The sequence below is a fragment of the Mustelus asterias genome, chromosome 18 (assembly GCF_964213995.1).
Source record: "Mustelus asterias chromosome 18, sMusAst1.hap1.1, whole genome shotgun sequence".
Lineage (NCBI taxonomy): Eukaryota > Metazoa > Chordata > Chondrichthyes > Carcharhiniformes > Triakidae > Mustelus > Mustelus asterias.
This window is the reverse complement of record NC_135818.1, coordinates 14,266,677-14,292,407: the sequence shown is the minus strand read 5'-3', so window position 1 is coordinate 14,292,407 and position 25,731 is coordinate 14,266,677. Positions and strand designations below refer to the sequence as shown.

The 25,731-nt window shown below is 40.3% G+C and overlaps 1 protein-coding gene across 11 annotated transcripts in view; it reads left to right on the top strand.

Annotated features, from left to right (window-relative positions):
• Nucleotides 1-25,731, top strand: part of sipa1l1 (signal-induced proliferation-associated 1 like 1) — a 375,648-nt gene that overhangs the window by 24,273 nt on the left and 325,644 nt on the right. The window contains exon 1 of one of the 11 annotated variants that reach the window (XM_078233429.1): nt 12,760-12,777. The exons of the other annotated variants lie outside the window; for them this stretch is intronic. The gene's annotated coding sequence lies outside the window, so the exon portion shown is untranslated. Of the gene's footprint in view, nt 1-12,759; nt 12,778-25,731 lie in introns of those variants that run through there. 11 annotated transcript variants of the gene reach the window in all.

Here is a 25,731-nt window from a genome sequence, read left to right as displayed (position 1 = left end):
TGTTCACACTCTGCCTTGGCCTAACCTGTATTAAAGTGATATGTGCAAATATTACATCAAGAATGCTACCCACTGCCAGTATCCAGATGCAAGAACTTAACAACGACCCAGAAGAGGAGGAACAACGGCAAGGACAACAGCTGTACAAATCACTGTTCCTCTGAAGGTCGTCCATGGGGGGTCAGCCATGAATGGCACCCCCTGGACGAGAGGAGGGACTGAAGGAGGAAATTTTCCAGAAAACCATATTTGCATCATCAAACATATTTTTATTGGACTAATTGGCACCACTCATAACGGGCCAACAATGCAGAGGGGCACCCCCGGATGGATATTCGATCGGGTCTCCCCCTGCACAGCTGAGAGACTCACGAATTTCAGAAACTACGGAAGATCCCTAATCTGCCTAGCAACAGCGCATAGCTGCATTTTAAACTGGCCAAGGAAGATCAAGATCCCTATGAAACGAGACAGAGAGTGGGTTATCAAAACCAAGCTATCACTGAAATATTACCAATTCGGCCAAGGCAGACATAAAAATCTGATAAACTAAGAGATAAGGATAAAAGGTTAAGAATGAAATACCCCAGACACCCAACAGGACAGGATGACATTAACACTCAATCTCACAAGCAGGAAACACAGACACGGAACAATAGGACCAATTTAAATAAGAGGACACATAGAGATAGTAATGGGAAACGCATTTAGACACCGGGGCAGGACCAAGTAATCCCATTAACACGAACACACACCATACAAATGCTAATCCATGAAACTTCCTAGGGACTTTTGAAACTGACAGACCACTTTATACATTGTGTAAAAAAAGGCATAATCAAATGTTCCCGCGCGAATTTTGGATCCCTATAAAGATCCAGAGCTGATGTGATTTAATTGAGATCAACGTGGCCAAGCCACTGTTTCTGAGCTGGCTACGGGGGTCTCCCTAGGATCCTAGTAAATTGTACAATAAAGACACGCTTTGAACCTTGATTTGCGACTCGGCTTCTATTCTGTGCTGGTAAGGGATTTTTCCCTACAACATTTGCTAAAGACAAATGTGATTAACCACATCTTGATTTCCAATTATCCACATGACTAGTGAGTAACATATTGGTCAAACCCAGCAGAGACCTTGCTCTGACTCTCCAGAGAATCTGTGTATTTTGTCCTATGGTGCATTGTGTCTGGAGCTGTAGCTCAGTTGGCTAGACAGCTAGCTTGTGGTTCAGAATGCTAACAGCACTATGTTCAATCCCTGTTTCAGCAGAGGTTAACTCCGGGCCTGCCTCCTTGCCAAAGTACAAGTGATTTGCTATGGTTTGGCGAATAATCACCAAAGACTTGCCCTTGAGCAATGGTCTCCAGAAGAATGTGTGTAATGTTTATGGGAACCAAAATATTTGGTAAAGTTATCCAGTAAGTGATTCTGAAAATGTAACAAACTGGTTAGAGGTTGGGTTCATAATCGCTTCATTAACTGAGTAACCCCGGCTAATGTCCAATGCATCATGCAAACCAGCCTCCCATCCGTAGATTCTGTCTACACTTCCCGCTGCCTCGGCAAAGCAGCCAGCATAATTAAGGACCCCACGCACCTTGGACATACTCTCTTCCATCTTCTTCCTTCGGGAAAAAGATACAAAAGCCTGAGGTCATGTACCAACCGACTCAGGAACAGCTTTTTCCCTGCTGCTGTCAGACTTGCCTTGCATTAAATTGATCTTTCTCTACACCCTAGCTGTGACTGTAACACTACATTCTGCACTCTCTTGTTCCCTTCTTTATGAACAGTATATTTTGTCTGTATAGTGCACAAGAAACAATATTTTTCACTGTTAATACATGTGATAATAATAAATCAAATCAAATCATGTTGCAGTCACAGCTTTAACGAGTGTTAGGATGATGCATGAGCAGTGAAGCTGTCCAACATGCCTTAAGTTGTATATAACTGGGGCTTCAAAATGTGGTAGTATTACTGAGGTAAAGATAATTACAAATGCTGGAAATATTTCTGCAGAAGAATGTTAGATGTAGTCATTTGGTAGTACAGAACTTGTGTTGCTGGAAAATAGGCATGCTGCTGAAGCTTTTCATTCTGCACTTCTCAGGATAGAATTCACAATAATACCAAATTGTAAAGGGAGCAGCAGTTATAGTACACGAAAAGGGAGGGCTGATTGATTAGCCAGTGGACTCTTGATTAGTAGAGGCACTGCCAAGGAAAATGCATCAGGGAGCAGTTAACTGCAAAACCTTTGTTTAAATTCAAACCAGGCAGATCGACTGTGGTCAAGACAATGTTTGATATAGTGAGCTTGACAGTGTGATCATAGTTCAAGTGGTTATAGGAACACCTAAGCTGCACGGACTTGTGAATCTGTGAATTTGCATTTATATAGCGTCTTTTGAAGTAATTTACTAAATAAGGATGAGGTCAGTCAAAATTTAACAGTTTTGCCTCTTGGTGTACAATGGTTGGAGGAACATTGAATATCTATAATCATGAATGTATTTCAAAGCACTCTTGCCTTGGGTACCCCCGCTGTAACCAAACCAACAGAAATAAACCATAATTAATTTCATAAATAGCTTTATGTGGTGTTAGAAACAAAATACAGTGGTGTCTCTATCTTCTTGCATGATTATTTGTCAGCATTTTTTTTGAAAGCCAAAGAATCTTTTTTATGCCAGCTTTTAGGAGTCCAGGAGACCAGGGAATGTGCACTGGTGGCCCACCTTTACACTACTGGTTCTAGCTTCCTTAATCTGGCAGCAAGCTTGTAAAGCCACAAAAATGCTGGGTCTAATGAATTTGTGGCTAAGTAAGAGCTGGATTTGGCAGTGTATGACTCACTGATGTCATGATCCCAGATTCAAAACAGCAGCCATATAAGAACAGCTAAAAATCTGATGAACATGGCGTCCAATTTAAAAGGCATCTTTTTGCTTGTATTTATGTCAGCTTGGCTCGGCAATTGATGCATATCGACCTCTGATTCAAGGTTAATTACATGAAATAAGCATAATTGGAAGAAGTGCTGCCTAAATACAATTTTCTTGACCATGTGTAAATGTATTTTTTACATAGGTTCCCATCTGTCCATTCTGTTGGTTTTGGCAAGCCTAAAAGATCCCATAGCAATATTTGAATTGCCTACATCAGAAGTCCATACTTCAAAGTAATTCATTTGTGTTATTTAATATGTGATAAATTACTATAAAAATATATATTTATCTTGTATTTTAGCTTCTTTTGTGAATAAAATTACTTAAGGCTTTAGCCATTTATATTTTGACTTATTCCTGAACCCAGGCTATTGCAAGCTTTCGGTCTCTCTCTCTAATAGAGATAATTTGTCTCTCTTGCCTTGTTCACCTTTATTGCTTTCTCATTTCCTTTTCAAATTTGATCAGGTATCCTCTAAAACGGTCACTGCTATATCACTTCAACTGTCTCCGGCTCCAAATTACTACTTGTGTTTTTCAATTGAAATTCCACTCTTCTTGTTTCATATCCACTGGTGATAACTCATATTCGTATATTCAGTGTTCTTGCAACCACTGCCCTCCCCTGTTCTGGAGTTCCACACTCTATGCACAAGTTGCCACATCCTCTCAATGTCTCTCTTTAGAAACACAGTCTGTTTCAAGGCTATCCTGATCTACAGTTGCATTGATCTTTCATCTCTTCCAGCACTTCAAAAAGGAGAAAGGTTTTTATTTATTTAGACATCAAAGATTATAAGTTTCAACTCGTAGATATGAATGTCCTTTTGGATCCTTGTTGCTGCATTGCTGTTTCTGGGAACAGGATGTAGAGAAATATCTAATGAGCCAATGGACTCCCAACCTACCTTGATTACACTCTCTCTCACACTGCTTCCTGTGAAAGCTCTATTCCAGTCTTCCAGTTTCTTCATTCCCGTCACATCTATTCTGATGTCACCTTCCATATCAGGGTTTCCAAAATGTCCTCTTTTTTTTCCTCAATCGAAGCTTCTTCTTCACTGAACTTGATGGATCCTAAATCACATCCATCCCATTGGCCTGCACCTGCTCTTTCTCTCCTTCCCCACCCTGATGCAGGGTTCCCCTTATCCTCTACTTTGAGAGTGCAAAGGAGATTTACCAGGATGCTGCCTGGTTTGGAGAGTAGGTCTTATGAGTAAAAGTTGAGGGAGCTAGGGCTGTTCTCTCTGGAGCGGAGGAGGCTGAGGGGAGACTTGATAGAGGTTTATAAAATGATGAAGGGGATAGATAGAGTGAACATTCAAAGACTATTTCCTCGGGTGGATGGAGCTATTACAAGGGGGCATAACTATAGGGTTCGTGGTGGGAGATATAGGAAGGATATCAGAGGTAGGTTCATTACGCAGAGAGTGGTTGGGGTGTGGAATGGACTGCCTGTCGTGATAGTGGAGTCAGACACTTTAGGAACTTTCAAGCGGTTATTGGATAGGCACATGGAACACATTAGAATGATAGGGAGTGGGATAGCTTGATCTTGGTTTCGGACAAAGCTCGGCACAACATCGTGGGCCGAAAGGCCTGTACTGTGCTGTACTGTTCTATATTCTATACTTATGCCCCAATAGTTCTGTATTAGTGGATCATTTTCCCCCCCCTCCAGCATGATGCCACCTTTCGGTGGATTTTTCCCTCTGCTCTCCTTTTAAAAACATTGTTGCGTCTGAATCACCTTGATCCACTTTTAGGGCCATCTTGTTTCTTGTTCAATTATCAACCCCTTTTGACTTGTACCATTTTTTTCTCATTCAACCTCACCTGCCTTCTATCCTTTACAGATTTTCCCTTTTGCTCCCTTTCCCTAACCTACCATTCCTTCCCAATGTTTTTCTGTCTCTAAACTTTTAAAAACTTGTTGCATTTAACTACTTCCAGTTCTGATGAAAGTTGATCAACATGTAACTTGACTGGTTCTCTCCGCAAATGCTGCCTGAACTGAGTATTTCCATTATTTCCCACTATTATTACTGTGCCATATAGTTAAGAGCATGTTTTGCTGATTCTTGATTATGTTTTAAGAATAATCTTCCACTGGGAAAGCAGGAGTGTGGTATTCAAAATTGGGAGACTTGTTGTATTGATCCCAAAGGCTAAACAAACGAATGTTTGTACACAAGATGAAGTGATTATTATTAACATCCAGAGCAATTTATTTTTCCAACTACAGGATTTGTTTTGTCGTCTTTTGGGATTTGAAAGCAATTCTAATTTCACGTGTTATACCTGACTACAAAATTAGTTATAATGCAAATAGAATTGCTCCGAGAACTTCTCATGGCAATAATAACCGCAGGAATTTTGCCTTGGAGGCAAAGCTGAAATTGCTGAGAGATTTTCCTGCAATTCATGTTTTGGTCTACTTTATGAATGCAGATACAATAACTTGGTGAGCTTGAACTACATCCATTTTTAAAGTTTATTTCAGTTGGCTGTTTCAGGCTGTCAATTCCAAATTTATCTGGCAGAGATAACAGCATCATTACATCATGATGCTGCCTTCAGCCTGACTTGGCCTTGGATTTTGAAGTCGATTCTTTAAGCCATTACCAAGTAAAGGTTCCTATCTTTGACAGTCGATCAGCACTTGGTATGGTGTTTTGTATAGTATGCTCTATCATCTGTTTTTATCAAGGCTACAAATGTCATTTAAAGACCCTCCCTTTTTCCTAGTCCTGTTTGCTGAGAAGCATTCAGCAATAAAACCTGGGTGTTCTTCTATCTCTTTCTCTCTACTCTGTCACCTCCCTCTCTGCCATTTAGCCTAGCAAAGGCTGAGGTCTAACTCCATTTGGAGCCAAAAATTAAATGTAAACTTTCTTGTCTGCAAAGTTTAGTTCTATACTAGATGGCAGCCCTGATTTCTTGTTACCTTTTCTTTCCCACCCACCCACTATTGTTTGAACTTGATGCATCATTGTTTGCTGGGTCCAACTCTGTTGTGAGTAGGATGTTGATGGCTGCTTATTTAGACTTGAGTAGCATTGTTATCCATAAGGACCAACAATCTTTCAGTACAATGTTGCTTACTAAGAAGATAACACTCTGGTATCAATCTAATGGGTGGCTGACAATCTGGTTCTGAGTGTTGTGATGTTTATACTATTACATAGGTATTCCTTTGTGAGTGTTAAAAAAATATGAGGGGTGATGTGTTTTAGTGTTTAAAATGATAAATGGATTAGACAGCATATATGCAGAAAAGCTAATTCAGTGTAGTTTTGTAATCCTGAACAAGAGGCATAATCTTATACTTTTAAAAAGCCATGCCATTCAGGAGGGGAATTGGGAAGCACGTGTTCATGCAGAGGATGGTAGAATTGTGAATTTCATCCTGTTAAAAGGGCTGAGATCAGTTAATGGATCATTAAGGGATATTGAGGTTACAGATTTGAAGGTACAAAATGGACTATGACTATGATCTAATTGAATGGCGGGGCAGACAGTACATATATTTTGAATTCTAAGCATGCAGATTTATATCGATTTTTGATTAGTTCAAACCATAATTCATAATTGTACCAGTAATTATCTTTGCTGGGGATAACAGTGACACACTGTAGAATTATTTTCACAGCAAGTTAAAGAGGAAATGGAACACTGAGACTGGCGTGTTACTGCGTTTGGCCTGTGCAAATAGGTGAAGGGATGCTTCAATGTGACATTTTTGACTTAAAAGTGTTAATTGGAAAATATTGTTGCTCATCTATAACTTGGTGTCAGATAAACTGCTATAACACAGTTGGAAGTTGTGGAGTCAAGGCTAGTGACGTAGAATTTCATGTCATTGTATGTGTGGAAATTGGGAGAAGTGCGGAAGGATTGAAAGGGAGCTTTTCCACTGTTGGGAGGATTGGGAAAGCTAATTGTTAGATGCAAAGGTGATTATGATCTGTCTCTTGAGAACGTCCAAAAGACGTGCTGGTTAGGGGCATTGGCCATGCTAAATTCTCCCTCGGTGTACCCGAACAGACACAGGAGTGTGATGACTAGGGGATTTTCACAGTAACTTCATTGTTAAAGTAAGTCTACTTGTGACATTAATAAATAAACTTTAAAAACTAAACTTTAAAATCCTTTGCTTGGTTTCACTCCTACCAATCCATATAGAGCCAACTCATTTGAAATGGAAATGACCTCAATGTGGGTTGTGGGAGATATGGAAAGAAGCTGGTGATGTTGACTCAATCCGAGGTGGAGATTGGTGGAGGTAGCTGAGCAGATAAGTGCATAGTCTCATGCTTTTGTAATAAAATCGAGATAAGGATTGATTTTTTTTGTTTTTCCTTGAATGGCCTACTCATGTTCTTATGTCTTTCCCATAACTTATGAAAATGTAAATGTTATGAAGGATATTTGAAATGCTGTCCTTTAGAACTATACTAGTTTCACAATATAAATGATTGACATCTTTCTATTGTATCAAATCCAGTTTAGTTTTTATACATTTTAAAGATCTTGGAGATGAAGCAAAATCACAGTGTCTTGTAGCTTTTACAATAGTGTTCCACTGGAAACCCGGAACACTTCATTTCATATTGATTAGGAGCCATTTGTTGATCTGTGGGGTAATTTAACCATTTGGGAAAATGATACTGATTTTAACAGATTTAAAATCTGATCCAACAGATTCGAAACATCATTGACTTATAGGGGGGGAACCTTCCATTCCAGTTCTCTTCCTGCACTTAAGGCAGATTGTATACATATACCAGAGGGTGGTTGTAGAGAGTTGTTTTTCAAACTGGAGGCCTGTGACCAGCGGTCCACCATTATTTGTCATTTATATTAATGATTTGGATGAGAATATAGGAGGCATGGTTAGTAAGTTTGCAGATGACACCACGATTGGTGGCATAGTGGACAGTGAAGAAAGTTATCTCGGATTGCAACGGGATCTTGATCAATTGGGCCAGTGGGCTGATGGAGTTTAATTTATTCAAATGCGAGGTGATTCATTTTGGTAGATTGAACCAGGGCAGGACTTACTCAGTTAATGGTAGGGCGTTGGGGAGAGTTATAGAGCAGAGAGATCTAGGGGTACATGTTCATAGCTCCTTGAAAGTGGAGTCACAGGTGGACAGAGTGGTGAAGAAGGCATTCGGCATGCTTGGTTTCATCGGTCAGAACATTGAATACAGGAGTTGGGACGTCTTGTTGAAGTTGTACAAGACATTGGTATGGCCACACTTGGAATACTGTGTACAGTTCTGGTAACCCTATTATAGAAAGGATATTATTAACTAGAAAGAGTGCAGAAAAGATTTACTAGGATGCTACTGGGACTTGATGGATTGAGTTATAAGGAGAGGCTGGATAGACTGGGACTTTTTTCTCTGGAGCGTAGGAAGCTGAGGGTTGACCTTATAGAGGTCTATAAAATAATGAGGGGCACAGATCAGCTAGATAGTCAATATCTTTTCCCAAAGTTAGGGGAGTCTAAAACTTGAGGGCATAGGTTTAAGGTGAGAAGGGAGAGATACAAAAGTGTTCAGAGGGTGGTGAGTGTCTGGAACAAGCTGCCAAAGGTAGTAGTAGAGGCGGGTCCAATTTTGTCTTTTAAAAAGCATTTAGATAGTTACATGGGTACGATGGGTATAGAGGGATATGGGCCAAATGCGGGCAATTGGGATTAGTTTAGGGTTTTTTTTTAAAAAAAGGGCAGCATGGACAAATTGGGCCGAAGGGCCTGTTTCCATGCTGTAAACCTCTATGACTCTGACTAGCTGTTGGCATGTTGGAAGGATTTGCAGGTTGATAATCTACCTGTTTGGCCATGTTATGAATGCAGCCCCCTTGGCCATCAACTCCTGGAGAGGTGCTTAAAGGCAGGACGTTGCCCACTGCACCACAGGACCTCCATGTCAGGGAACCTTACTGCAACGTAATGGGCAGAAATGGGTATGTATTTTAACAACAAGTATTGTCAGGTCATTAAAATGCTGTTGGGTACAAGGGCGGCACGATAGCACAGTGGTTAGCACTGCTGCTTCACAGCTCCCGGGACCTGGGTTCGATTCCCGGCTTGGGTCACTCTCCTTGTGTCTGCATGGGTTTCCTCCAGGTGCTCCAGTTTCCTCCCACAGTCCAAAGATGTGCGGGTTAGGTTGATTGGCCATGCTAAAATTGCCCCTTCGTGTCTTGAGATGCGTAGGTTAGAGGGATTAGCGGGTAAATGTGTAGGGATATGGGGGTAGGGCCTGGGTGGGATTGTGATCGGTGCAGACTCGATGGGCCAGATGGCCTCTTTCTGCACTGTAGGGTTTCTATAATTCTATGATAAGCGAATAAAGAACGTACTAATAATTTTCTTTTGCTTAATCTATTTTACAGTGGTTCCACTAATTGCAAAGGACTTTAGAGTTTCACGCACTGAATTTAAGAGACATGGCAGATAGTGGAATTTAAATTCAATTAATTAATCTGGAAGAATTTGGAAATGTTAACTATGTGGAAGTGTCCAAAGATGTGCGGGTTATGTTGATTGGCCATGCTAAAAATTGCCGCTTAGAGTCCTGAAATGTGTAGTTTAGAGGGATTAGTGGGTAAATATGTAGGGATATGGGGATAGGGCCTGGGTGGGATTGTGGTCGGTGCAGACTCGATGGGCCGAATGGCCTCCTTCTGCACTGTAGGGTTTCTATGATTTCTATGGTGCCCATCTGGTTCACCAATGAAAGGATATTGCTGTGTATCGGTTGTAGCGCTGGGTCCTATTGATATTTTGTGGATCCCTAGAAAGTCTCAGGGTACCCCAGCTGCACAAGGGCCCCGTTTTGAGAAGTGCTGATTTAATTGAGCCGTACGGACATTTGCTTAGGTAAATAACAGCTACCAGCAAGATATTTTGAAATGTTAATTTACCTGTCTGTGTTGGGTAGCAGGCCATGCATCTAAAACCATCATAGCATAATATTGTGTTTTCTTTTGTCTTCACAGTTCCTATGACTAAAGGCAGAATTTTTATTGCGTGAAATTCCAATATACTGTTAGGTGCCTGTTTTAAATATTTGACTGAATTTTTGCCAAAAGTGAACATTTCCCTCTGGACTCAAAATATTATTTTCCTTGGTCTCTTCCCAAGTTTGTCATGTTGTGCTAACTCATGGTTTTCCTATCACTACAACCCTTTTTATAGTGAAAGCTAATGGAACTAGATGATTTTTTGGCATTCTGTGATTTAACATATAGTACAACTCAAAAACCGTGGCTGGGATTTTCTGGCCCCATTGTGGTGAGACCTACTGTGGAAGATTTGGTGGCCCCTTGACTTTTGGCAGGACCAGATGATCCTGGCAGCAGGTGGGGGGGCCAGGAAATCCCACCCCCTATCTTTGTCACTCATATAGGCATGTACTGCATAATGTGGTTACTAAGCCACAAGTCCAATCTGTTTGGAGTTGGTCCGTCGTCTTTTATGATTTAGACTATCATACTCAGCTTACAAATGGAGGGTGTTACTTGCTATCCAGTTAGTTATCAGTATCACAGTGGAATATAATTTAGGTTCTTAAGAATTTTACCCATCACAAGTATTTTTCTTATTTCTCCCATTTCGATTTTTTTTTTCTTCTGTCTTCCCTTGTGTGTCCACTACTTTCAAGTATTTTGCTGATACTGAAGTACAGTTTCAAATCGATAGTTAATTTGTCCTGGTTAATGGTTACCCCCTCAACTAGCATCACTTTTTAAACACATCTGTCATCTGGTCAATATCATATTCCTACTTGCGCAATCTTGCTGTGTGCTAATTGGCTGCTGCATTCCCTATGTTGTAACAGGAACTCAAAGTGCTTCAGTGGCTTTGGAAAGCCCCCGGGGTTGTGAAAAACACTGTATAAATGCTAAGTTTTTATCCCCAAATATCTTGTCTAAATGGCTATTTTTCAGGTATGAGTCTAGAATGTGTGTTGACTGGCAATTCAGGTGAGAGGAGAGCTGAACTAAATTGAATTGTACACACATGCACTCATCTCCACATTGTTATGATCCGATTAGGGACCAGTAACTGTGTGTTTAAAGTAGATGATATCTGGAATGCCAGGTACTTGTATACAAAGTCAGAAAAGCAAAGCACTCTGTAATATCATCTTGTACTCCAACATTCAAAATTAACAGGAGGTAAAAATGAATTAACAGGAAATCTGTGGTCAAATACATGCCACTGTTTAAATGGCAGATGCAACCAAGCCAAATCACATGAACTTCTCAGCCACCCGTCTGAGCAGCAGTAACTAATGTGTGAATCACAGTTAAAACTCTGTCTCCCTCGCAAGGAATTTTACTTTTGAAGATCTAGCCTCTGAATTCCTTCAACAACTCTGACAGACTGCCTCAATGACAGCTTACCTTTAGAGAGTTCAATCTCTTCTCCTGAGACTGAGTTACATGGGAATCATAAAGCTGAACTTCCTCCTGCAGTTGCCGGCTCACTTCCTTTTACACTCACTCTTGTAGATTGCTCGCTTCAGTAAACTGGCACTGGCCTGGGTTTCTCTAAACTCCAGTCCTCTGGCTACAATAGTTCCCAGGGATTATTTGAGCCCTAACTGCCTCCAGTGTGGAATTAACATTTCACCATCTTCTTAGCTCCCAAAACTTCTAACTGCACCAAGCAGCTCCCCGGGCTTCTCTGAACAGCTAACCACAAAGGGTCAAACCACCTCCCCCCCCCCCGCACCACCAGCAAACACACAGGAGAACTTTCTTAAACTGAATCCATTTCCATGACGCTGAAGTCTTTAGAGGGTTAACTGAATGCTTTTAAACTAACTTGGCGAGCTTTAACTCTCAAACAAAACATCTCTTTGGACAACTCTTATTTGTAAGCATTGTAGACATCACATCTCCAGTTCTCCAGCTAAGCAGGCCCATCTGCTGTTTTATGGCTCCATCTCTTAAGCAAGAATGGGTAACTTTCTGATCTCCCATTTTCTTTTGGGTATTCTGGCAGCCTCAAAAGCCCAACGTTTTAATCACCTTATGTTCACAACAAGAATCTACCCAGCACTAAATATTACCTCAAAAATAAACATGGAATATGAACTAGATCTCCATGACAGTACACAGCCACATATGACATTGAGAGCAACCACCACGAATTATATAATTCACTCAATATAGGAAAGATAAACTTCTATGATACAGTGGCTGGATAGTAAGTATTGCCCTCCTTTCCTAAGCTGAGGATGCTCAGGCTAATCATATCATCTTTCCTATCAAGCTACAGTTGCTGAACTCTGAACAGTTCTGACTTGGTTTAGTTACCACGATATGCAGCACGTTGCATTTAGCCAGCGAGTCACTTGGGTTGGGGGAGATGAAGTAATTTTTGTGTGGTTAATTGATTCAGTAGATGGAAACCATTGGTGCTAATAATTTTTACCTTTTTTTGTTTTTACGAATGGAAAAGATGAAAGTAAAAGGTGAAAAAAGTTTTTGGACTTTGTAGAAACTCTTGTTGAATTTAAATGTCTATGGTTTTGCTATGGATTGGTGCAATTAAAGTTTTTCCTGTGTTTATGATACCTGTAACAATTCTGTCCTGACTTGTTGCATGAGTCATATGGTGATGATGATGACGTAGTTCTGCTAATACAGGATCTCTTTGCTCAGTGCATCAAATTAGTCAGTTCATGCAATTTAGTTTATCCTCCGTCCCTCATCCTGTTTACGTTGGGCTTTCGAGCTTGCACAATTGCACCATGTTGATCTGAAGTCTGATCTGGGATCTTTGCGAAAACAGTGAGTATCACCCTAAAGTACTACGTTGGCTGCATAACAAGTTAGTGGTGCATGTTGATTTGTAATTCTGTGTTTGAACAGCTTTGAAGTGTTGTGATGTAAAATGCTATTCTTGAAAATCCCACTTCCCCCTACCAAAAGAAGTAAATTAAATTGCAAGTTTTATTAATAATGTGGCAACATTTTTGGATTTTGTCTCTGACAAAACTATTAATATCAAATGGTTCCCATACAGAAAATTAGACATTTTTTGAAAACATTCTCTCATTTTTGTTTACCTGCTGTCAGTATTAAGCAGTTACTTGGTCAGGTACAGATTGAAGCTTGTATTAACCAAAAGAGAGAACTGGTATTTATAGAGTGAGTATCTTTTACATTTATAGCATGGCCCCCAAATACTACACTGCCAAGGATTCTTGCATTTGGAATGGAGGCATTGTTGTATTTGGACAGATTTGGCAGAAAATCTGTTCACAGCAAGTAACAATCCAAGGTGATGGTGAAGGGTAGAATGTTGGCTGTGGCATTTGGGGAACTCATTGCTCTTTTACATGGCACCATGTGTACGTTTATGTTCATCAAAGAATGTCAAAGCCTAGTTTAAGGCTCCTCAGCTGAAAATCCCAACACTCCCATGTTAAAAAGACAGGTAAGATTCTGCACTTCGGTGAGACTTTAAACTTTTTTTGTTTGGCGATAGTGCCCAATTGAGCCAGACTAACACGCATTAGATGCTTGCACTTTTTAATGTTCCCTCTTCATACCAGTCTGACATTTCAGTTTCCCACAGCAGTCATACTTCATTTATGATTACCAGTTTGTGTTAATCATAACCAGCATTTTTGGTGTAGATGTACCCAAGCAGAAATGATTTTAGTCTGATGTGCTGTCTAGGTTTGTGTTCACTAATGGGCTGTATTGGGATTAAAGCTGTCTGGGAGTGTGTTAGAAGGTTGTAACACAAAGAAGCAGTTCTGATTACAAACATTTCCAGTTAAGCTTGAGTGACTTTAAAAGTTTCAAAGTCCTGAGGGAACATTTCAGAGATTTGTCTTTTGAGGCTACAACACTTTTGTGGGTATTCCCTCTCCTTGGGCATGGAAGGCTAATGTGCTTTTTTTACCCCCCTCATTTCCAGTGTAATTCCCGCTGTTTTAAAAATGGGAAATGCTGGATATGCACAGCAGGTTTATGAGCATTCTGAAAAAGAGATAAAGGGTTGATGAGGAGAGATCTCTACCCAAATTAAGCTGGCTTTTCTTCAGTTGATGGACTAGCTGAGTACTTCCACGGTTTCTGGTTTTAGATTTTTAGCCTTGAGAGGTTTTTTTGTTACTGGTTTTAATGCCTTTAAACTTGATGCACAAACTGGTGGTGTCTGTGTGTGTGAGATGGATAGTATCTGTTTTTTTAATTGCTCTGCGAGATATTCCTTCCCCTCTACTTCTTTAAATGTTATTTCTATTGAAAAACCTTTGGAACATAGAAACATAGAAGATTGGAGCAGAAGGAGGCTATTTGGCCCTTTGAGCCTGCTCCACTGTTCATTATGATCATGGCTGATCATCCAACTCAATAGTCTAATCCTGCCTTTTCCCCATAAGCTTTGATCCCAGTTGCCCCAAGTGCTATATCCAGCCGCCTCTTGCATACATTGCTGACCATGCTGAGGTTGCTAAGTTAGATGCCATTCCACACCTCCTTTACTGTATCTAACACTTTGCAGCAGATACTTGTAAAAATGTATCCACTGACAATGAACCATTTTGAATGTGAATGTTCAGCTATTTGGCTACCCTGCCATCAATGCACAACTGTGATATTGAATGTCTGTAAAGTGAGAAGATGTTGCTGAAACTCCAATAAAAAGGAGTGCACCTACTTTCCAGCTAGTGTTATAACTGAAATGCTGCCATGTTTGCCATATGTTAGCAGTGCATTCGAACCAGGAACAAAGTAAAATGTAGCTCAGTAGAGGGATTTGTATGACCAGCTAGCAGTCTGGTGGCTCAGAAGGTTATAGGGAGCAAGAGAATGAATGAAAATTGGTAGGTAGGTGGGATGAAGATGGATCAAAGAGAATGGGCTAGTTGGACACCTCCTGCTATGTGAGGTTTGTGTACTGTTGAATTGCTGGATAATTGCAGCTTTGAGTAATGCATCACACTGCATGAGTTGTGCAACACACAGTTTGAGGCTTAGCACCTATTTTCAAAATCCCATTTAAATTCTTCAGAATAATTGATGTGCGTAATGATTCACAAACTATTAATGCACAACTCCTTGTAACCAAGTAATGTGTTTACAAAATAGTTGCAGCGTTGAAAGAACAACAATGAGGAGGGGGGAAAATGAACCAGGCTGCAGCAGTGCAGGTAGAGGGAGAATCTGTGGTGCGTGCCTGTGGGATACCAGTTTGATTGCTGAAGTGAATAAGAGCCTCTTTTTAAAAAAAAACAAAAGGATAATTGAGAGATCTGGTGGGAGGTTCATGATGAGCTGAAGCTAGATATTATAGCAACAGAGTACTGAACTATATAGTTAAACGCTGGTAAATCATTGCATAATCTTGTTTTTAAAATCCTGCTATTGCCGTGTACCCAGTTCGGTGTAGTAGGCTGTGGCTTGTCATTATTCATTGCAAGTTTTAGGTTATTCTTCTATCACCAAAGATGGGAAATCTTTGGTGATAGGGGAAATAATTAGAACGATTTGTTTTGAGATAATTTAACGTGGCGCTGAGCAGCTATTTGGAGTGCCTGAAATGTGTGTGGCCATGGCAAAATAGGAGGGGAGTGAGACTCTTTCCTCTTAAGAGCAGGCATAATGGGAAGAATGGCCTCTTTCTGTGAGTTGCTTGCCATAGGATTCCTAGCCTGTAACCTGCTCTTGTAGCCACACTATATGGCTAGTCCAATTCCATTTCTGGTCACTGGTAACACACAGGCTGTTGGTATTGAATAATTCAGTGATGGTAATGTCATGGTGCGATGGTTAGATTCTTGTTGGAGGTGTTCGTTGCCTAGCACTTGTATGGCATGACTGTTACTTTTCATTTGTCAGGCCAATCCTGGATATTGTTCAGGTCTTGATGCATTTGATAGGGACTAATTCGGTGGCTGCCAAGTTGTGAATGGCAGTGAACATCGTGGAGTCCCCCATTTCAGTATCCCCATTTCTGACCTTTTTGATTTTCTGAAGCAACTGAAGATGGTTGGGCTTAGGGCAATACCCTGGCAAACTGGTTTATGAGAAGCTTCATGTATTAAGAAGCATTTTTCTCTGCTCTATACCACACAAAAGTTTAAGCAAGTTAACATTAGCTAACACTAATTCGATGAATTCAAGACATTTGGAACACAGGATGGGATGGCGTATCATGACTCTTTCAGTTTCTAATCCCTTTATATCTATCCTTTTCATACTGATCTAATTTTTTAAGATTGCAATTATAACTCAAATGGCACTTGTGTCGCAGTCTCATATTCTAATAACCCTGTTTCCTTTGAACTTTTCCCTTTGTTTCAGCTACTTTTCAATTCGGTGACAAGGGGGAACAGACTCCAGATTACAACTAAAAGAATGATATTTCACTATTTGTCCTCGCCCCAAAAAACTTGTTCATCCAAAATTCTGCCGCCCATGTCCTTACTTGCACGGAGTCTTGTTCATCAATCATCCTTGTGCTTGATGACCCGTTAGGCTCCCAGTTAAGCAACACCACCAGTTTGAAAGAATAATCACATCTTTGATTTCAGATTCCTCCCTGACTTCAACTGTCCTTTTCTCTAATTGCCTTTATTCTTGCAATTTGCCAATATTTGTCCTCTAATTCTGACCTCCTTGAACACCCCAAATTTCAATTCCTCCACCATTTTGATGGCTAGGCCTTAAACTGCTAATTCTAAGCTCTGAAATTCAACTCCTAAACCTCTGTCTTTTTTTTGTCCTTTTAAGATATTCCTTCAAACCTACCTCCTTTTCCCAAGATTTTTGCTACCTCCCTAGCATCTCCTCACGTGGCTGTGTAAAACTTTGATATGCTATATATCTTTTGTCTACATGCTGCCTAAGAAGCAAATAGCAACTGGCTTGCTGGCTGTATGTTAGATTGTTAGGGAAGATTATTCCAGTTTATTTTGTTTCATCCTATTAATAAAACATTTTTTATTACTCAAGCCATTTTAAAGAAACTTCAGGGCCTTGGTGCTTGGCACTATCCATTTTCAGGACTTGTGTTAAGGGATTCACCTGAGACATGCTTGACTTAAAGCCTCCTGCCATTGGGAGATGCTGATCAGCCGTGGTATAATTAAATCTGGAACAGACCCGTGGAGCTGAGTGGCCTCCACCTGTTCCGATGTTGTAGTGTTCAATTGTTCTGTGTTTGATTGTGATTCTGTTTACTAATCTACCAAGGTTCTGTGTGCTCTGTGTTTGGTTATGTCTGGGTGTGGACTCTGATAAAAGCAAAACAAAAGTTGCAGAAAGAGCTGGAAGATCGTGTTGAAGCATGGAGTAGACATTTTAAAGTACCAAGTAAAACCTTTTACACTGAAACTTGTCATTTCTGCATAGCTCTGAGATGTATACGAGAGTGGCAATTTGGATGCTTTGTCCTCTTATTTGTTTAAAACAAAAGAATGGGATAAAAGGTTCTCATGGTGTAACTTGCATAAATGAAATTAGCTCATCCTTCAGATCTGAGAAGATAACATATAAGGTGATTGAATTCTTCTACAGTAGTATAGTCAAAGATAATTCCTTATCAACCTGAGAATAGGTTTGCTACAACAGACAATCTCTCTTATTTTCACTGCTTGGTACTTTCTAGGGCATGCAATATTTTCCAGCTTTGGAGAAAAACTGTCTTTTGCAGTTTTTATTGATATCAATATGTGATATGTACAGTCTTACTTTGAGCATCTAATGTTTGCATAACTAGTTGTTCATATATGTAAAATTAGGCTATTGACTGATTTGACGAAGTTATCTTTTATCAACCTTTCCCCATATGGTTCTCTAGATAAAACCAGCCTTTGCAGCAATTCAAAACCTCCAGGCACTAGTGACACCAGAAAAGAGCAGAAATCTATTTTTTTTCCAACACCCTCTGTTCTGTCAAAATTTAGTCTAAATTTGTGCAGGAGACAGTGTGGTGTGCAGTCAAAATCCACGTGGTGTAATCTTTCCAATCAGACTGATGCCAGATGATTTGTGCAACTACCTTCCTCTCCAAAAGAGCCAAGTAATGAGGCTGTCTTAAGAGTCTGCTCTGAACAGAGGCTACACAGCAGTTGTGGTATCGAGGAGAGTCGGTATGGTGGTTTCACAAATCTCAGTTGCTCAAAGTAACGCAATAGAAATCCTCTTGGCTGAGTTCTGCAAATTAGTTTTGAATCCTCATTAAATATTTTTGATGTTGAATGGCTTTGTTTTGTAAAGTAACCTTTCATCGAATGAACTGTAAATTTCCTGTTGTCAAACAGCATCTTTCCTGCTTATAGCTTTGGATATTTATTTTGATTTAATTGTCTTATCAAACTATAATGAAAATCATTCACAATCGGGGTTAATCAGTAACCATTAAGTAAACTGCTGAGTTTCCCTTTGTTGGGAGTTTCAGTTTAAAAAAAACTAGTGTAGGCTCCACATTGCCTTGAAATAGAAGTGTAACTGAGGCAATGCATTTAATTTCAGAGATTTATTTACTAGATCATCTGCAGATGTCCATTTATAAGTTGAAAAGGCCCATAAGCAAAGTGCACCCTTGTCCTATTAGGGCTTAAAAGCTTCTAAATTGAGTGAAGGTTTCACCAGTTTATGATCCCTTTTATGTTAGTGTAGCTTGGGTAAATATGCAGTTCTCCCAACATTTGTTCCAGCACCATATCTTTGTAGGTTGTGCAAGTTGCTACCGGGTCTTCATTTGAGTAGAACATCAAGGCAGGTTTATTCTTTCTTATGAATGGGAATTGCTGACCTCCTGTTTCCAGCAGATCTTAAAGAAGGGCAACGTGCAAAATTACCAATGAAACTGCAGCACATAGAGGCCAATAGTCTCCATTTGAGATGTTGCTGATTGCACCTTGTGGAGGGAGTCAGTTTTCGGTGAAGTGTCTTAGTGCTGCGGGGGTTGGTATTTGGAGTATGCAACTGGGATAACATTTAGGCTTAAAAATGATATCTCAACATCCTTGTACATCCATTACCATCAAATAACAAACTAAGTGGCCATCTCTCCTTCAGGTCATAGGGTCATAGAGTCATAGATCTCCTGTTCTCTTTCACTTATTTGTTTAGGATTGTTATAATCTTGTTTTTTAAAAAATGCTTTGACCATGGAAATAACAAATCTTTTACTATTTTTGCAGGGTGTGGTAGAATTTGTTATTTATTTTGCATTGCTGTACAAATTAATGTGAGCCAAATGTTAGATTTTTACTCAAATGATGACCCTTGACTTGTATTTTTAGTTTAATTTGGAAAGTTTTGGTTGCTGCAGAGTATTCTGCCATGTTTATGGAATAGGCTTGCAGGATTTTGACTTTTAAAATAAATGCTGTTACAACGCTGCTTTTATGGATCACAAGCCCTGATTTAATAGACTACTGGTTCTAAGTGTATCCTGCCAAATTATACTGAGTAATTGCAGTTTTACAAAGCATATTGAATACCATGTTGCGTCTCTGATGGGAAAATGTACACCCATTACATTTCAGAAGTGACCTCATTACCATATTGAAATGAGGTTTATGTCCTACATAACCACTTTACACTACTCGCTTTCCGGAAGCAGGGTTTTTTGGTGTGCTGTTTGTAGCTATAGTTCTATTCACTAGGCCGCCTTTACTATTGTTTCACTTTTTTTTTCAATACCTCTGCTGCACTTAGTGCTAGCTGCATAGAGCTTATGTTGCTTGGAGATGTAATAAGCAGCTCAGCATAAGACAGTTTAATAGTCTTAGTGGTGCTAGAGTGCTGTGGGGCTCTTGACGAATAGACATCCCTGCTGCCATCAGACTTTTGGAGAACCTACCTTTTATGTTAAGTTGATCTTTCTCTGCACCCCAGCTATGACTGTTAACACTACATTCTGCACCCTCTCCTTTCCTCCTCCCCTATGTACTCTATGAACGGTATGCTTTGTCTGTATAGCGTGCAAGAAACAGTACTTTTCGTTGTATACTAATACATGTGACAATAATAAATCAAATCCCAGGACATTCCGAAATGCTATATTTGGTGTCTGCACGTGAGAATCTGTAAAGTTAGCTTGAATGCTTTGGGTAGTACTGACAGAGCAGTGAAGTGAATGAAGGCTAGATCTCTACTGCACTGAATGCAAACTCTAACAGAACAGCTGGTGTCAACGAAAACCACTTTATGCCATTGCCAAAGTGTCAGTGCTGTACCCTAAAACACAAATGGGCTGTGGAACTATTCTTCTAGAACATTCTCAAGCATCACTGAGGCATCAGGAGATTTGTGTTCAGAAACAAAGCTATCATTTCTGAAACACCTCGTGACATATGGAGGATACGTACACCTTTGCCGACTATGAATTGCTTTTGACCTTTAGTTGCCATTATTTAAACAAACCTCTCTGTTAAATGTGCATAGGGAGATCTTCAAACAGCCTGATGTGTTTGGTGAGTTAATTTGATTTTGACAGTAATGATGGTAGATAGTCTTCTATTGCAGTGGCAGTGTCTCTGCCTCTGGCCAGAAGCTTCGGGTTCAAGTCCCATTTGAGGACTTGATGGACATGGAAGGCATGTTTGCAACATGGCCAAACAGTTGATTATCAGCCTGTCAATCCTTTCATTATGCCTGATGGAAAGTGATAAGAGCCGGAGTGTTTCCTAGTCAGTTATGGCAGAAGCCAACGACAAACCACTGCAGTACATTGCCGAGCATAATCATGGGCTAATCTAATGGACATCCATGGGAGCAATGCCCTCTTGGAGCATGGTACCTGAAAGGGGATGATGGTAGAGGGCATTCGGAAAACATTTCTTTGAACATTGCAATTGAATTAATATTTAACCAGAAAATCATACTCCTGTCACGAACCAATACAATTTTCCCAGCAGTAAGATTACTTTAGGGCAGGGCTTCCCAAACTCTGAGGCAGCAATGGCTGCTATGTAGCGCAAACAATGCACCTTTAAATCCTCAAATAGTCTAACAGACACATCTTTGAGGCCCAAGTGTTGCTGTGAAAAGGTAGGTTTTTTAAAAAACCCTGCAATTTAAACAATTGCCATTGCACTCAACTGAAGCCACAACCTCCCCATCCCCCAACAATCTTGTACCCCCATATTTTCCATCTGGGGCCTTAAAATGAGGTTACATCTAGAAAAGGTTTGGGAAGTGGGAAACACTGCTTTAGGGAAGATAGTTTTGGTCTTTCTGCCTGCTGCAATTACCTAGTGAGATCAGTGAAGATGTTATGTCTGGTATGGTGTAAGTTAAAGGTTACGTCCACCTGTTCTGGATTCTGTCATCAGAAGAAACACTTATCCTTTATCTATCTTATTAAATCCTTTGATCGGCTAAAGCACCTTACTCAATTAAACCATTCCTTAATCTTCACTCAAATAAACACCCAGGGTGAGAATTTACGCTGCGCTCATCCCAAAACTCTAAAATCTCGCCTGAGGTCAGCCCTTCCCTTTCCATGGTCTGCCCCTCGCCCGCTCCAATTCCTGTGGCGGGCGGGACAGAAAAATTCTCCTCCCTAGTCTACGCAACCTTTATTTCATTCAACTCTCTTAGCCCTGGTCTCAATCTGTCGAATCAGCATCGTAGCCCCCCCCTCAGCCAAATTTGCTTCCCAAAGTGCAAAACGCATTACTGAAAACTATGCTCTATTTGAAGTCGAACCAAAGCTTTATATAAGTGTAACTTAATATTCACTCATTTTTATATTCTTGAGACAAAAAACATTCCATTAGCTTTTAACTTTTTTTGTACCTGTACACTAGCTTTGTGATTTTTGAACTTGGACTCTGCCACAGTTACTAGTTTCTTGCCATTTACAACTTTATACCTGTTAATGTGATAACTCTGCTACCACTTAACATTTTATCAAACAAGATTTGACACTGAGCCATGTAAGGAGATATTTGAGCACATGAGCAAAAACTTGGTCAGAAATACATTGCAAGATGCTTTTTGAGAGGATAGGGAGGAAATTCCAGAGTTTTGCTGTTGAAGTCAAAAGCATCAATAGTGGAGTTATTTAAAATCAGGTGACACTTGAGGCCAGAGAATTGTAGGGCTGGGATAGGAATTCAGTCATGGGCTGCAGACAGTTGGATGCTGTAATAAGTTCACGGAGGCGAAGGTCCCATCACCAAAAGTTCCTTTATTTACAAGACATACTACACAACAGAGTGCTTGCTCCCTGCTTCAGCAGGCTGAGACTGACGCACTTCCTTTAAATAGGGAACATGAGGCTCCCTGATTGAGTCTTAATATCAGGGACATCTTTTTGTGAAGACTCAATCAGGAATTCATACTCTGGCAGGCCAACCTCATTTGCCTGACTGAAGTCATCACAGATGCTGTCAAGGTTATGGAGGGTAGAACATAGGAGACCAGTCAAGCGGGGCGGCACGGTAGCACAGTGGTTAGCACTGCTGCTTCACAGCTCCAGGGACCTGGGTTCAATTCCCGGCTTGGGTCACTGTCTGTGTGGAGTTTGCACATTCTCCTCGTGTCTGCGTGGGTTTCCTCCGGGTGCTCCAGTTTCCTCCCACAATCCAAAGATGTGCGGGTTAGATTGATTGGCCATACTAAAAAAATTGCCCCTTAGTGTCCTGGGATGTGTAGATTGGAGGGATTAGCGGGTAAAATATGTAGGGACATGGGGATAGGGCCTGGGTGGGATTGTGGTCGGTGCAGACTCGATGGGCCGAATGGCCTCTTTCTGTACTGTAGGGTTTCTATGATTCTAATGTTTTGGAATAGTTGTGATGTGGAGAGGCCAAACTCAACTTCTTGGAATAGTTGAGTTTGGAGGTATGAGGCTAAGACAAGGGAGGAATTGGGAAACTATTATGATGGAAGTAGATAGTCTTAAGATATGTGGTCAGAAACTCATCATGGGGATAAATATGACAGAAAGCTTGCTTGTCAAGATCCATTTCAGCGTTGTTCAGAAAATAAACCGATCGATATTTCCATAGCCCAAAGTAAATGACATTGCATATTTCCTCATTAAACTCCATCTGCCTCAAGGGCCTTTTAATGTAGTTTCGCTTTAGGTGTTTGAGGAAACAGTAGAGAAAATGAATAAAGGAACTATGCTCAGCTATGATGGGAGTGCAGAGGTAGAATAGGAACGTGTGTTTAATGTGAAGCATTCCACAACCTCTGGACTCCTCAAATTGCTACAGAGGCATGAATTTGTTTTTGGAAGTTTAGTCATTTGTAATCTAGAGCACAATGGCTGCCAATTTGTGCACAGCCAAATCTCAGACAGCAGTGAAATAAATGCCATAACATCGTTAAAGAAGTCTGAGTTGAGTGGCCTTTAAGAGGCGGGACTTCTGAAAATGTTGCTTCACTTGCAGTACATATGTTGGCATGATTTGAAGGAATAGGTGTGGATTTCAAAGAATGATTGCCTAATTTTTTTGAGAATTTTCAAATGTTTCGTAATTAATTAAGGTTGTAAGTTGAGTTTCTGTCTTACTAAACAATGGGTGTTACTCATGTCCCAAATCATACAGAGCACATGATTCAACTCCTGATTTTTTTGTGTGTTGTATTATAAATGGTGAGGTCAAACATAAAGGCTTAATAATTTTGAAGGATTGGTGGTAGTCAGGTATCCAGAAATTGCTTATTGCAGGCTCAATATTTTCTGTCTAGCAGCCCTTGTTGGTTTCACTTTGTTTGAGCCCATACACTGATTATTAGCAGCCTAATTAAGGGAGATATGGGTGTTTGAGCTATCCCATGTCCCCTCAGGTGGTACTTGTAGACATTATTCTAGTGGGACATGCTGGCCTGTGATCAAAACCCAGAATGTGGCTGATTTTATTCCTTCCACTCATACACAATTTGCATGCTTCATTACAGGGATGAGTCAGCATCTACCCAAAAGCTTTTGAGGTACTGATGACAAATACCAGGTCAGTGTTGGCCAAAACATATAGACATTGCAATTAGCTTAATTGCTGCAATCCTGCTGATCCTACAAATGCAGTGTTTTAATCAACATTTGCCAATTCTGTCCTCACTACAAGATTTTGTTTTAAAGCATTACAAATTGATGCATGTCATGGTATGCTTTTTGGAGCACCCATGCAGGACATCTTGAGATTATAAAAGCACAGGATAGAAGATTTGGTCAACTGCCTGACTGGCTTCAGTGTCTCTCAATTGACCTCTCCCTCAAACTGCTATCCCAATCTGCTGCACACTTTAGCCCACTGTCTGCTGCTATTGTTTCCACAGCCAGTTGGTTTGATACATTCACCATCCCCATTTAAAAAAAAAAGAAACAATCCCCACACTGACCTTGGCTTTATTTATCAGATTGTCTTTTCTTTCTGCAGCCCATATATAGACTGTTGTCCTAATTAGTCATTAGGCAAATACAGTGCATGTGTTGGTGAGTTGAACAATTTCTGCTGGGGTACTACAGTTGATTTTCATATCTTTGTCCTAATTGTCACCTGGACACACATGGGTGTGGGAATTGGGTGAAATGGGATTGTGCTCTTCAGCGATGTGCCCAAGATGTTTTGCCTCCAGATGTGCACAAAACTGCCATTTGGAAATTTCAGGGAGCATCAATTTTCTTGGGGCTATACTTCAGCACCATTGCACCGTGTTTTGTTAGGGGGAGGCAAGAGGAGAAAAATCATCTTGACTTCTTGGCTCAAAGCTATTGTAGAACTACTTTCAGAAGTAGTTCAGTCCTATAATTGAGCTACTATTTGCTTTCTTTCTTAAAAACCAAATATTCTTGCCATAATATACATTATGGCATGTGTTGGTAAAAGGAATCCTCTGAAACATGTCTGTATTTGTTATGTGATACAGATCTGATGCTTTTGATATTCAGTAACTCATCAGTCGTAAGCAACTAAGCATTTTATTAGTCAGACAGAAGTTTTCCATAAATTCAAGAAGGCTATGCACTCCTTTTTGTGGGAAAGCATAGAATCCTGCTCATAAGAGGAGCCTCCAGCAATGAAACCCACACTGTCCTGTAATATGTGTATGTGCGCATTGATGGAAAAATTAACCTTCGATTGGGAGGAAACTGTTTTCTTGTTGAGCTGGGTTCAATTCACTGCATTAGATGCATCAAAATGGGGTTGTGGAAGACCTTTTTACACGATTTGCCTCATTCGATTATCTAGCATGATAACTTGGTCAATGATTTTGTCAAAGTCAAATGATTTGCTTGAAGGGACCGCGTAGGGTAACTAATTCACTGATGACACCAAGATAGATAGGAAGCTAAATTGTCAAGAGATGGTAGAGAATCTACAAAGGGAAAGAGATAAGTTAACTGGGGAAATAATTGACAGATCGAGTAGAGAATGTGAGAAAATGAATTTGTCCAATTTGGCAGGAAGAATAGAAAATCAGTGTGCTACTTAAATTGAGAGAGATGGCAGAACTCTTGGTAGAGCGATCGGAGTGTCCTGGTACATGAATCAAAAGAGGTTCGTATGCTCGTACACCACGTGGTTAGGAAGGCAAGTGGAATGCTCGCGTTTATTATATGGGAATGGAATGTAAAAGTAGGAAAGTTTAACTGCAGCTGGAAAAGGTCTGTGAGGCCACATCTGAAATACTGTGCACCGGTTTGGTTTCCTTATTTGAAAAAGGATATAATTGCATTAGAACCAGTTCAGGGATGGTTCACTCAACTCATTCCTGGGATAGCTTGGGAAGAAAGGTTGAGCGGGTTGGGTCTTTACC